Raw genomic sequence first — 13,107 nt, forward strand, 5'->3', positions numbered from 1 at the left:
TTCTGTTCTCCGCAACGTCGCAGAAATAGGAACCGTTTCTAAAATAGAATCGTCGTGTGTCGCTGTCGCGGCTGGTTAGAACAAAAACTCAGATTAACATGGAAGAGATACCTTTTATCGCGTGTCACGGCTGGTTAGGAACAAAGTGTTCGAAAGCACACCGCTGTGAAGGAAAGAAAGGTGCGCTAGACGGAATGCAGCAGCGGCACAATGAACATTTTACATATCTTGTTTTCATAATCGTTGTCATAAAAGTCAATAACGGAATTGAAAATCAATTACAGTTAATCACACAGCCATAGTTCAACCTATGAAAAAATGTCTCTAGATTTTGCAGGATTTTATTTCATTTCAATGCCCTGCATCTTAAGTTTTTTTATGCAAAAACTGTTTCTGTGAGAATGCCCATTGTTGTGCTTGCCTGTACAACAGTCGTCACCACGATGCCAGGGCATTGCAATACAGCTTCTAAGGTTTTCTAAATGTGGTTGCTAGGGTGGTCTGGGTTTGCTGGCCCAAGTCAAGAGAGGACATCCTTCACTGTAAACCCTAATGCTCAAAATAATTAATTGGTTTGAGTAGGACAAACTTAAATTAAACTAATTAGTTCAGTCAAATTAACTTTTATGAGTATTTAGCACTTTCTTTTTCTTTCAAGTTCACAGAACTGATATATTTTAAGTAAACTGAACTGTTTCATTGTTTTGAGTTTTATGAAATGATTTATTTTAATTTAAACAAACTTAAGTTTAACTGAAACGGCTGGGATGTCTATTTCCCAGCATGCTTTGCCGATGGCACTTGAATGGGAGAGTAAATGCTAAAATTAAGTGTAATATAATGTTTTTTTTTGTGCAAGATGTTAAGTGGGAGATTGAGTATTGATTAATGTTTTGTTATGCTAATTTAGAAGAATTTCTGTTAATGTTGGTTTTAGGATAGTTACCATCATGGTGACAAGTGGTGCATGCGGCTTGATTTGAGAGCAAATAAAATCTTTATATTGTTGCACTCATGCAGCAAGTGCTGTATAACATACTATTGTTAGCATGATAACAATAGTATGTTAGCAAACTAGCTTGTTAAAACTATAAGTTAATACTAATGAAAGTGTTCACATTGAGATTACATGAAGGTTTTAAGTTAAATGTATGAAATAGTGTACTCTGATTTTAATTGTTCTTAACTTGAAATGTTTAAGTACAAACTTAAAATCTGCCAGTTCTGCTTACTTAAACTTTGAATTTCAAAACTTAAAAAAATTGAGGCAAATTTTTTGAGTTCTGCTAACTTATTCAGGTTTACAGTGTTGATAGTACTACAAAATTTACATTTTTGGGGGGTGGGGGTGTGCAACCTACTAACAGTTAACCTTCTATCTACATTAAGATGGGAGAAAGTATATCAACATAAAAAAACACTTCTTTAAAAATGATTTTTTGATGGCTGACAGCAAAAACAGTCAATATTTCACATAAATTTCAAGCTTTTCATGTACAGTAATGACTTTTTTGAAATCAGACAAACAAGCCCCACAGGGCAAAATCTTGCCTCACAAGGCTGAGTAAGCCTAATTAACCAAGTTGACTTCATTGATTGATTCGGTTCATTAAAGAAAAATCCCTTCATAAATATCAAACACTATCAGCCTATTCCACAGATAACTGAGAAAAAAAATGCTGAATTACTCTTTACTGATGCTCCACTGGGACCAAACAGAAAACAGCTCAGCATTCATAAGGCTGTAGGAAACATTGTTATGCGCCAGAGAATATTTATAATGTACAATTTTGATCTTCACACTGTCATTTGCAATCCAACTTCCTAAATCTGCTTAGTGCTTACATTATAATTATAATTACAGGCTTCACTTTTTATAGATAACGTCTTTAACAACTGTAATTCAGCGCTGGATAATTTGGAGAATTTCAGACAAGATCTAAATGGAAATTAAAATTATCATAACTAAACATGGTCATGATCAGCAGGACAATATATCATTAAAAAGAAAAAGAAACTGGGTTGCATAGTATGCTGGGTGGCAGTACACTAAGTAAAGCTGAGCGGTTAACTAGAAGACTAAGCCACTTTTTAACTTAGGTCTGGGTCTTTCATAAGCAACATTTTGTTGTGCTGCAGGCCTGTACATGACAGAACAGAAGCTCAGCAAGAAAAGTATGGGACACAGACTAGTAACTCCAGGAACTTGGCCATGATATCTGGTTAGTCTCTGTGGGAATTCCCTTCAACATGCTTTAAAATGTTTTTAAATAAGTGAGAGGGGTCTATTGGGCCTTAATCTCCAATAAGCAGTGCGGATTTAGAGTTTGGATTTGCCAGGTCTTAACCCCTGCAAGGAATTCACACCACGATTAAATCGCCATCACATAACGTGCTGTTAATTTCTCAACGACACAGTCAGAAGAGAGTAGACATAGAGAACAGCTTTCACAACACTTTTCCGGCTGATTTTCAAAACCACTGAAAACAACAAACTAGGACAGATACATTTTTTGGAGCATGTCATTTACTCTGAGGTCACGCTACTGCTGAATGATTGCAACCATACTGACATTCTTCCAGACAGCACTAACAGGAAATGCATAGATTAAAAACTTTAATAGCCGAAAAGAGATTATCTATCACATCTAGCCTACCTGGAGTTACAGGCGTGATTCAAAACCAAAAAGAACTGTTGACTAAATGACACAATCAGTGCCATCTGTTTGTTCCAGCGAGTTTTGAAATAGATTGAAAGTTAGTATTTCATAACTAACACAAAGTTTTCTGCTGTGCTGTTTGGAAACCAACTATAACAAAGAATAAAGAATTTACTTTAATACAATCTATTGCTGAAAGAATAAAAAATAACTCCAAAGAGCCAAAGAAAAGGTGAAGTCTAGCTGAGAGTTTAAGTTGATTATTTGGTATTCTTGTGTGTACCAGCACCGACATTCAAATCACAGAGGCATTTTAATTAACCATGGTATTCTAACTCAAACTCATTTTATACATAGTTTGCATACTGTTTCCTTAAAGGAATAAGTTCGTGATTTACTACCCTCATGTCATGTAGGAGAAATGCTGCAGAATTTACACAGCCCTTTTAAGGGATAGTTCACCCAAAAATAAAAATTATCCCATAATTTACTCACCCTCAAGCCATCCTAGGCGTATATTACTTTCTTCTTTCAGCCGAACACAATCGGAGTTATATTAAATAATATCCTGGCTCTTCCCAGCTTTGTAAAGGTGTTGAATAGAGCTTGAGTTTTTGAAGCTCCAAAAAGCACATCCATCCATCCATCCATCATAAAAGTAAACCATACAAAACCAGTGGATTAATAAATGGCCTCTGAAGCGAAGCGATGGGTTTTAGTAAGAATAATATATAATTAAAACTTTCATAAACTATAATCACTGGCTTCTGGCAACGGTCGTAAGCGTGTTCACGAGAGAGTCTAGTTCCGGCGGAAGGGTGACCTCGGACCCGACAAATTAAAGGGTCTTTAATCATTTTAATTTTTGGGTGAACTAGGCCTATCCCTTTAACCCACTGGAGTCATATGGATTACTTTTATGATGGATGGATGCGCTTTTTATAATATTATTATTTAATATAACTCTGATTGTGTTTGGCTGAAAGAAGAAAGTCATATACACCTAGAATGGCTTGAGGTGAGTAAATTATGGGAAAATAAAAAAATTCATTTTTGGATTAAAAATTCCTTTAATACAAAAACATAGGGCTGCTCAATTATGGCAAAAATTATAATTATTATTTTGGTCAATATTAAAGGCTCCTAATGTTGGTTTGGAGTCTCCTACAGGTTTACATTAGTGCTGTAGGGGTGCGTCGATGACGTCGACGTCAAAATTACACTTCATTTATTTATTTATTGCACCATTCCCGGAGGTACAGTTCACCACACACACACCGCCCGCCGTGTTATTCTGTCATGTTTTCTCCCTTTCTATCCAAACCGTGACAAACGCCAATCTCCCTTCTCTGCAGAATGCGATAAATCCACTCAACCAATCACAGCGCACCATTCCACGCATTGTAAACAGTAACGGCGGCGCTTTGAATACACCCGGCATCCTAGTTTTCCTTATCTACTTTGTACTTTTTGATCAACAAACAAACAAAAAATTAATACATTTGACGGCATTGATGAACCTGTGGTGGTTTCTGCCGTAGGGAAGAAACGTAAGCCATCGAAATCGAATCATTTACGTGAGGAGATTAAGAAGATGAGGCACGCGGGAGGAAGAGAAATGCCGACTGTTGCTTGTTCTCACACGACAGCATCAAACTTCTGTCACGCTGACACGTTAACCCCAGGGGATCTTTTAAAAAAACTTTCAATTCTTGTACTCAGAGTCAACGAAACGACTGAACGACTGATCGCCGTCAAAAAAGTTCAGGAGGTATTTCTTAGTGATGGCTGATTGAATGAAGCCTATGTTTAGTCCAGTACGTGCCTGTATAAGATTAGTATTGACCGAGTTCAGAGGCTGTCATATGTGGATCAACTTACTTTGTTGTGTATTTTCAACAGTTTCAATATGAAAAATAACTTTTATATTGATTCAATGGATTAATTGCATTTTGGAAAAAAAGTGTCATGAATTTATTGCATTTTGGGGGGGAAATAATCCGTTTTTATAATAAATCTTTGAAAATCTAAATCTGGATTTGAATTATTTATGTTATTATAACCTAAAGATGCTATGTGAAAGTTTGAAACAGAAAATAGTGGTTTTCATCTTGCCACTTTCTTGGTAAAGAAAACACATTTTTTACTCAAATTAATCAAAATGGATTTATCACGTTTATACTATATTATTCAGAAGTAAACATTGTAGCTGACAGAGTGTTTATGTCAGAATGTTTATTTTTAAACCACAACCTTCTAAATGCTTCTTTTACCGATATATTTAACAATATCTTTTGCATTTCTCATCTAAACAACGTCAAACTTGGCACTGCACTTACTCGTGCCCAGACAGCTGTCGAGTTTGAAATTCATCGGAGTAACGGTTCGACAGAGATATGCGAATAACAGACAGGATAATTAATTCAAATTAGTTGTTAGATTAGTCGACTAATCGATAAAATAATCGCCCGACTAATCGTTTAATTAATAATCGTTTACCCCAGCCCTAGTTTACATGCATCAAAGGTCAAAGGTTTCATTCTCTCATAATACACATTGCACATCACCACATTTTTCAATGACCCGATGGATGAATCAATGTCTCTAAATCCCTCCTTTCTGTGAGCTACTCTGCTCTGATTGGCCAGACAGCTCAGTCTGTTGTGATTGGTCTACCGCTTACAGCTTTCCTGTCGGAAACAAAAACGGCCATTGCCATAACTGAACGTCAGCTCCATCCGGAGGCTTCCTACAGCTCAGCGACTGTACACACCGTAAACTAAAGACAGTAACGAACAATGACGTCAATTTTTACAATATCGTCCCGAGCTCGAGTCCGATGATGAAACATTGGAAGAACTAGTTATTCAACCTGAACCTCCATCGCAAGGATGACTTGAGCAGAACGTTTCTCAGCGATACGCTACTCATTTTGAGGCACATTATGAGATGTTACAGCTGTAATTCCTCACCATCAGCATTGACAAGTGTATGTCCATCAACAAACTGATGTGTATATTTCTCATACATTGCGGTGCACATGCGGGAACTGTATCAATAACGGTGCATATGTTTGCCCAGCACTAACGTGAATGACTGATGCAGCATACATGTTTGTAAAAACAAATCTTGCTCCATCCTTTATCTTTTCTCAAAGTAGTAAGAACGACAGACAATCTCCATTAATAGATGCAGTTTTAGGTAATAGTGGCACACAGCTGATTAGCAGAAGTATTTCAGTAAGCCAGTAATAACGTGATTTAGCCAGTTAGCCGGAAACTTACACAATATAAAACACAAAACTAAGTATTTTGAACACCTGTAATTTGAAAAGTAATTTTCAAAAATTTTGCATCCAACAAGTCAACTAGTTTAAACTAGGGTTGTTCCGATTCCGATACTAGTATCGGAAATGCCGCCGATACCAATACAAATTCTGGCATCAGTATCGGCGAGTACATCTACCCATGTACCGATCCGATACCATTTTATTAAACAATACCTAGTTATGCACGCTAGCTTTGCTTAACGCTGCAAATCGGAGACCAATTCTTCTTCGCTGCTCTAAACAGTGGTTGCTTGTGGCAACACAGGAAGTTGTGCTGTTGCCACAAGCAACCACTGTTTAGAGCAGCGAAGAAGAAATGAAAACGCAAATTTTCAAATGCAGGCGCGCGGCAAGCGCATAATGTAAGAGACGCTGGTGCCCAACATCAAATGGCAAACGTAATGAAAACGGAACGAAACTGCGCTACTCGTTATTTTGTGCTTCACGGACCATTAAACAGTTTGGAACAATGCAGCGCGAGCCGATCGTGATCAAGCTACACTGTTACTACACAGCGCTAAGAGATCCAGTAAAGAAAGCATTTGAATTCGCCACTGAAGTAACTTAATAACATCGCTGCGAAATCTAGTGAGAAGCATTCACATTCTCCGTTATTAACGGATCAAACAGCGCTGACGTGGAAACCAGGAACATTGTGCTTTCAAGTAACGTTACGTTGGTTTTATTTTGACATTATGAATAAAATTGCTGCCCTCAAATGTTAATCTGAAATAAAATAAACCTTTGTTTATAACTAACGTTACTACAATATTACATTTCATTTTTTTATAAGGAGCTGTTTAAGTATAGCTCCATCATTGCTCAAAGTAAAAAATGATCATACTTTATGATGTTAGTTTTAATAAAAAATAAAAAATGTAAATCAAGGAAATTTCTCTGCCATTTCTTTCTTTTTGCTGTATTGAAAACGTACCGAACCGTGACACCAGTGTATCGTATTGAACCGAACCATGAATTTTGTGGACCGTTACAACCCTATTATTCATATATCATTTTTTAGATTCCTAGATTTATTTGTTGCACTTTTTTATACAGTTATATTGTAAAACTAAAATACCTTTTATAAAATAATTCTATCAATTCATACAGGGCTAGTATGAATTGCAGCTGTATAGATACACACCCAGGTATCGGATTAGTACTCGGTATCGGCCGATACCCTGAGTCCAGGTATCGGAATCGGTATCGGGAAGGGAAAAAGGGTATCGGAATATCTCTAGTTTAAACTTCCTTTCTGCATTGTCCCTCATAACCGGTTAGTATAACAAGCCTATAAGCAAGCTTAATTGTTATATGCTAATTTGACATGACATTGAAGAAAACGGAAAGGCTTTGTGTAGGCTTTCAAAATACGCCTTCACCTTGTTCATCTTCGAGTGGATACTTCTCTGAAGCCGCCACGAACGCATGCAAAATGATTTTGTTTTCCGTTCCGACATACATTTTAAAATATATATATTATTTAGGAAAGTGTAACATCAATATGACGGTAATTTAACCATAGCCTTTGTAAAAATATAAAACAAAACATTAAATGTGCAAAATAAAATGTAAACGACTAGTATTTCCAAGTCGATTAGCAGCAGCAGTATCGTTTAATCGGCTAGTCGAATAGTCTCGCACATGAGTATGACCAAAATGTAATACGAGTAGGCCTAGTTTTTATTTTATGATAGTGCTATACATCAAATATATTTTTTCTGGAAATAAGGTTGTTGGGGTATCTACATACCATGTGAATTTGTGTGAATACTTGCCAAAACAGGAATTTTGACATTTTTGTGTATTTGACTGCTTAGACGTGTATCCGAACCCCAAAGTATACTTCGCTTGTAGGCTTGCTGCAGTAATCTGTGTTACACGGTGTTCGGCCATACAATGATTACATTACTTTTTAATGGAAAATTGGAAATAAAAACCATTTAGTTCAGCTAGACAACGGACGCTACAATTAGAAACTGAAAGCTCCTGCTCTGCTTCATATAGCACGAGCTGTAGCGTCGCAGCACAGTGCAGACGGAGCCAGATTTCACTGATCACATGACAAGAGTAAGAAGAGATGAGATGACTGACAGGGCGATGGCGGAGGATTTGAGGAAATTAAACATCCCTCTTTTCTACCTCGCTTTTAAATCACTTATGAATGCCGTGTGCATTTTACTTTTGCTTTCAAATTAGCGGCTTTTTGGGGGCGGCAAAAGCTTGAATGGTGGGTTCATTATTATTATTCTTAATGAAAAACATAACAAAACAGTACAATGAACCCGCTTGTATTAAACAGAACTTTTATCAACAAAATGAACAAGCACGGCATACATATAATATAAAATAACAAATAACTTACAGAAAATTTGAATAAAAAACTGAAAATCAGCAAAACCAAATCTACCGCCATTGTCAGTCAGCTCGCCTCATTCTCGTCACGCGATTTAAGAAATCTGACTCCTGCTGCTGATCTGTGCTTCGACTCACGTTTGGCTCATGCTGAATTGAGCAGACGCGTTCAGTTTTTAATTGTGTTTGCTCTGTAACACCGATAACTTGGGCTATCGCAGCAAGCCTAGTGCACATATCCTGACATATCCTGAGTGTCATTGACAAATATCTTGCAAAATGTGCAGTCAGTCCCACTGCTCCCTAAGTCCCTATACACAATGTACGCGCGATCGCAAAACCTTAAATGAAAAGAGAGCGTGCATTCATAAGTGATTTCAGCACCCCGCATATTGATAGCAGCTCCCTGTAATGCCCAAGAAAAATAAGCCTAAACACAGAGTACGCGTATTGCGAATTCAAAAGCGGAAAGCAAGCACCCGTTCAAAATAACCCCCCTCCTCCTGGTGTTATCGGTAAGACCGGTGTTGTCACAAGTTTATATACCAGAGTGAAAAATTCTTCACCGTGACATTCCTATTCGCTGGTCCATGTTTCGCTACGTCTCAGAGAATCAAACTGATCCTGTAGGGGCAAAAGCGCAATAAAGGGAAAGCAACGAAATGCGGCACAATAAACATTTGTTTTCTCGATGATTGTGCTTTCATAAGCCAAATTTAAACAAAATTTGTATTAATCGTACAGCCCTACAATGACAGTTTGGTGACCACAGCTGTCAAGATCCAAAATCTAAGTTCATACAACTTGTGCAGTACATTCTTGGTTTTCTGAGGATGAGGACCAAGCTATTTGAGCTATTTCCCGATAAAGTTTCCCTTTGTGATTAGATTAAATGTGGCGTCAACAAGTTTGACAGCTATGGTCATCCTCCTGGTTCCCTCGTCACATTAATAAATCTATATGGACAGACAATGTTGTCAAAATCCCTGCAGTCGTTTATCAGTTAAAGAAAAGGTTGCCTCTCTAAACTGGTAATGTCATAATGAAGCGGTTTACACGAGTCAAAACGATACCAGACAACATCAGACGTGTTCTTTCCAGCTTGTTTGTGCAAAACAGCATAACTGTTCTTCACTGGAAGCCTCCTATATTGATCAAGATCTCTGCTGTTAAAACTGTTCACATGACAGAAGGTTCCTCCTTCCTGGTGCAGGTATCCAGTTTGATTCTCTAAAGGTGACATTCTCACACACTCATCAAGTTTCCATCTGCTAGGCTAGATAAATGCATGCGTCACTAAACTTCAATGGCATTTCAGAATAGCCTATGTGAGATTGTGAGACAGAAATATGCTTATTTATGTACAATAAAGCAAAATGGTTAGATAAAGTCAATCAAATCACGGCAAGGTCATGATCTCTCATAAATGACTGTCATGCTACAATTCCCAGAAATGTTAGGTCTGTCAACAGAAATAGTGCTACAAAAAAGGATGATATAGTCTAGCATTAAGCAGGCCTAACTTGACATGTTGTAAAAATTGTGCAATTATGAATGGCTATTTATCTCAGAATTTTAGCCAAAGCAGTGTGACTTCAGTTTCCATTACAGAGATAACTGAAAATGAGTCTACTCCACACATAACAAGTATCAAAATATTAAAGGACAGAAGATATAAAGCACATCATTAAGATGATACAACATTGAGAAAGGGCAAGTGAACGAGGAACAATCAGAATTTGCAATCGAGGCCAAGGAAAAAAAGGAGAACTGATGAACAGGAGTTCAAACAAAAAGTGATTTATAATGGATAATCTAGAGAAGTAATTGCTGTTGCTTACTCGTGCCATTGCAATAACTAGATGGTAGCCTACAGCAGGAGAACCTATTAAAATATGTACTGAAAATATAATTATTGATCATTAAAATGTATCCTTACAGTAGGTTGAAAATACGTGCCTGAATGCTTAAACTGATTACATTTAGCATTAGCAACACTTTACATCACTATTAACTACTATAAAATAATAAAAAAGCAAGATGTGGTTCATAAAAGTATCATACAAAATAATTGTACTTGCGCTAGAACATATAAAATATGTAACAATCCCCCCCCTCCCCCCCCCCCCCCCACACACACACAAAAGTAAAATTACACGAACATGAATATGCCACTTCACCACAAAGGTAAACAAGGACAACAAAAAAAGTGTCAATTATAGGGACACAAAATTTGTACTCAAAATTGCTAGACAATCACATCCATTGAAAACGCACTAAGCATTCAATGCACAGCATAAGCAGTAACAGCACATTCGAAGGGCTTGCAACCAGATACAAAACCAAGCGCATGCCCCTTGTTACGCAAAATATAAACAAACACTATCATTCAGACACTATGTGATATGCATTTAGAGATATTTTAACATGAAAATGGTTGCTAAACTCCACATAAGCACATCGAATCTCGTAAATATACAAACCGATAGATCCACATTGACAAAGAATGGGAAGAGCAGCGCAGACTCACTAGGCGATCAATATTCAGGCTGAGCTCTGAGACGATGCTGTTTGAAAGTGGTCTATTAAATAGCGGTAACTACGCTGATAGGTGAACTGTATTGTCCTTAGGCCAGGTGACTATCGTGAATGACGCTTTAAATAGGTATGGAGAAGAGTGCACGGGCTTCTGGCCAGTCCAGTGTGTGTTACGCAATGTCAACACTGTGAGAAGAGGAATGCGGCGCTGAATGCAGCTCACAACAAGGGAATACCCAGCTCGATAAACCAGCACTTTAATCAACTGCTTACTTGTCATAACAGAGGCATAATGTATATAATGAGGAAGCAGTGAAGAAGCAAATTATACTACAAGCCCCTAAAAGGCTTGTTTTATTTAGTTATCAAAGCCTGCTGTTGGAAACAGTGCAGTGAAACTGGGAGGGAGTGTCATTGCAATAATATGCGACACTGGACATTGTCTTGTAAACAATGTGGTTAACTGATATTATTACTGACAAACTGAGTAAAAAAAACGAATGCTAAGTCAAAAAAATACATTTCAGTGGAAAAAAAATCATCATGTTTTCCCTCATCTATTGGTTTAATCCTTAATCCTTCAAAGAAGGGCACAAGTTTGCCAAGATTAAACATTTGGCTAGTTAGCTAAACACTAATTGAGCAATCCATTCGACATTGAGTTTTATGAATGCCAAAGTAGTTACACAAAAATAAATCAAGTTTGTTAAACCTGCATGCTGGCACAAATAAAGCTGCCATTAACGTTACCTAACCAGCAACAAAACTCTCTCACATTAGTGACACCGGCTAGAGAGAGAAGACTCATTTAAAGAGGGTATATTTTCAGTTTGGCTGTTTCACAGTATTAAACAACGTGAAAAGTTGTAGACCAGAACCCAACTTAGCCATATTAGCTGAGCAGTTCGTGGAATGTTAGCCAACTTCATACGACGACAAAATAACGAAACAACCGCAACGAGACATCTGTAAGGTCCTGACAAGAATAGATAAACGGCTCGTTTGAGGGTGTAGTTGAACTCACCCGTCCACCAGGCCAGGTTTGATTCTGGACTCCAGGAGAAATCCTCAGCGTGCTAATGTGGCTAACGTAGCCCACACCAGCAATCCTGGGAGGAACAGTTAGTGAGAATTCAGGAGAAACGTGTAAACAAATTCTCTTCTTGTTTATTCCTTTGGACCATCGACAGCTCGTATAGTTGAGACGAGTCGGTGTATTTACAGTATCCAGGCCGTCCGGACTGACAGTGTCGAAGGTGATGACTCGCAGGGAATATAAACTAAATCAGCTGTGGCCAGTTTACAGCTAACTCTCCACTCCCAGTCAGTCACTTCCAAAAAAATGGCGGCGGGTAGTTTTCACCTCCTTCCCTTCGTGGAAAACACGGGAGAAATGCTGTGGGTGGCTCTTTAAACAACACCACGGGCGCTCTCTGTATCCACCCGAGATATGACAGCCCTTCAATGTCGCCTCGGCCGTAAAAGTTGTTCATGCGTGGCCCGTCTGTCTTGTGGCCGGGCAGTGATTTTCATCTATCTCTCTCTCTCTCTCACCTCACTCTCTCTGCTCCTACTGCAATCCAACCAGCACAGAGGCGATGTTCGATTCGTGAACGAATCGTTCTTTTGAATCGGATCAACCGATTAAACTAGTCGTTCACGAATTTGGCTGAATCTGTCAGAGTAATCTCAAGTCATATTGAAATGATGGAGCAATATAACCTATGTAAATTGTATGTAAACCGTAAATGTAAAATTAGATAAAATTTACACAAACATAGCTTCAGTTTACAAAATTATTTGTGAGTAATTTTGTAATTTACATTTATTAATAAATATCATTCAAATCTAAAAGCTACAAGTTAATAGCCGATTTGCAGAAAAGTTTAGGTGCAGTCACAAAATCTGCGATGGGAAATCTTATGCACTCTTGCTAAATTCCAGATTGAGTGAATTCCTATGAACGAATTTCACGTATGAAAATTCACTGAACAATGGTAAATATAAATTTCTCCTGCGAAAATATTCAGCAAAATTTCACTTGGCAAAAGTCAGGCACTTCATTTGCAGAGTTATCAACATCGCAAATCTAGAAAAGTCTTTCTATTTTCTGACTAATTTCTGACTGTAATCAATCTCTCTCTATATTTGTTTTTGCAGGTGGCTTTATTGGTAAGTTTTAGAGTAGGCTAGCCCTAGGCTATGTTACACTGGGATCTGAATTGC

The 13,107-nt window shown here is 37.7% G+C and overlaps 1 protein-coding gene across 2 annotated transcripts in view; it reads right to left on the reverse strand.

Annotated features, from left to right (window-relative positions):
- The window catches only part of taok1b (TAO kinase 1b), a 38,139-nt gene extending 25,686 nt beyond the window's left edge, over window positions 1-12,453 (reverse strand). The window contains exon 1 of one of the 2 annotated variants that reach the window (XM_084137153.1): window positions 11,906-12,453. The gene's annotated coding sequence lies outside the window, so the exon portion shown is untranslated. Of the gene's footprint in view, window positions 1-10,826; window positions 10,955-11,905 lie in introns of those variants that run through there. The other variant, XM_084137154.1, reaches the window with a different exon arrangement.
- Between the last annotated feature and the right edge of the window lie 654 nt (window positions 12,454-13,107).

Source organism: Abramis brama (genome assembly GCF_963993115.1).
Source record: "Abramis brama genome assembly, chromosome: 15".
NCBI lineage: Eukaryota > Metazoa > Chordata > Actinopteri > Cypriniformes > Leuciscidae > Abramis > Abramis brama.